This window comes from Poromitra crassiceps, assembly GCF_964638095.1.
Source record: "Poromitra crassiceps genome assembly, chromosome: 2".
Classification (NCBI taxonomy): domain Eukaryota; kingdom Metazoa; phylum Chordata; class Actinopteri; order Beryciformes; family Melamphaidae; genus Poromitra; species Poromitra crassiceps.
Genome location: NC_139624.1, coordinates 63,976,652 through 63,978,338, shown reverse-complemented (window position 1 = coordinate 63,978,338; position 1,687 = coordinate 63,976,652).

Sequence of the window (1,687 nt, the reverse complement as noted above, 5' to 3'; positions counted from 1 at the left end):
ATGGGGTCCCACACAAGAAACTTCTGTGACCCATTCTGGCTGCTAACCACAGAAGCAGTCTATGCTCTCCTCACTATCACCAATCGATACACAATGGCAGACTGTTGGAACAGATGGTTCATGCACACAGAGTGGGCCATCAGTACACTGTAACTTGGAGGCTTGCCTGGTCAACACGCCATGCAATTATTCTTGCACCTTCTACCCGCCAACCTGTTGCTAGTAGCACCTTGAATGGATGTTTGTGAGCAACTGGTCAAACAAGGCATAGGAAAAAAGGCTGTAATGCTCTCTGTTATGTGGGATGGTATTTCAGTGCGAGACATAATGTGTGGTGAATTCAATGACAAAGAACTAAGTAGCCGATTCCAAACGTAGATTTTAGGAGGAAAATATGGAAACATCTCATTTAAAAAAAACGTTCCTATTGGAGTAGCGTTAACACCAAAGGAGATTTTTTTTTTAAGTCATTATACCATCATATCATATTATTATTTGTAGGTAACAGCAGGTCACAAAATTATCGGCTAGACTAGAGGGAACAATATTTTGCTTACTTTTTGCTCACCACTATAAACATATAACCCAAAGTCTGACTTGACAAGTGCCAATTGACCATGTTATATGAATTGACATTACGTTTTTAGCAGGAAAGTAGAACTTGCCCCTGCTTGCGCTCCTACCAGACAAGAGGAGCTTATGGGATGTTTTCAGGGCTGCAGGCAGGGGGAAAGTACACGGAGTTCAGCAGAGACAGGGGCTGCAGCTGGGTGGCAAAAAGTGTGACATTTGTCAAACGAAATGAAAAAATTAAGCTATCTCTAAAGGCATATTCCCAGGTGAGCAATCAGTACCAATAAATATGCTCTATAAACTGATACTCTATTGACCTATCTATTAATATGACCTATCTATCCACATCTATTAATTTATCAAAGTGATCAAACAATAAGGTAGGCTATTGTCAGTCACAATAAGTAATTGCTACACTTGACTTTGCTTAGTCGGGAGGGTTTCAAAGTGTTTCTGGCGAATGATATTAGATGCAGGAACCCGGTAGTCTGTTTGGCTATTATGACACCCCCCGGTATTATTACATAACTCGACCATAAACGGAGCCAAAATGAGTGAAACGTGATGGGTAATCTTGTGGCAGATGTAGAATGAGATGCTAAGCAGTGGGACACGGGGTTTTGGAGGAGACAGCTGTCTTACCATACTTGTTCGGCTCCCTGCTGTACTCCAGGATAGGCACGAGGGCGTCGGGGTCCTGCTGCCCGACCACCGAGCCGTCCCCCTGGGCAACTTCCCCCTCCGCGGGGTCATTGATAACCGCGTCCGAGCGCTCCCCCTGCTCGGCGGTGTTGTCTTCTCGGTCAACCGGGACGACCACAAACCTGTCGCTCATGTCCCTCCTTTGTCTCCCCCGCTTGCCGCACTTTTCTGGAGGAAAAACTACCGGTACTCCGGCTAACTGCTGTGGTTCACACTCTCTTAGCGAGCACACATGACACTGTACTGTATGGAACACACACGCTCACGCGCTGATGCGAGGATCGATTACACAAAATGGGCCCGCCCTCGGCCTTCGCTCATTGGATGAGCGGGGCGAGGAGCGCTGTCAAACAGCGGCATACGCAAATCAGGGTGGAGGAAATTGGTTAATTGTGAAATGAGCAAGTTGCAT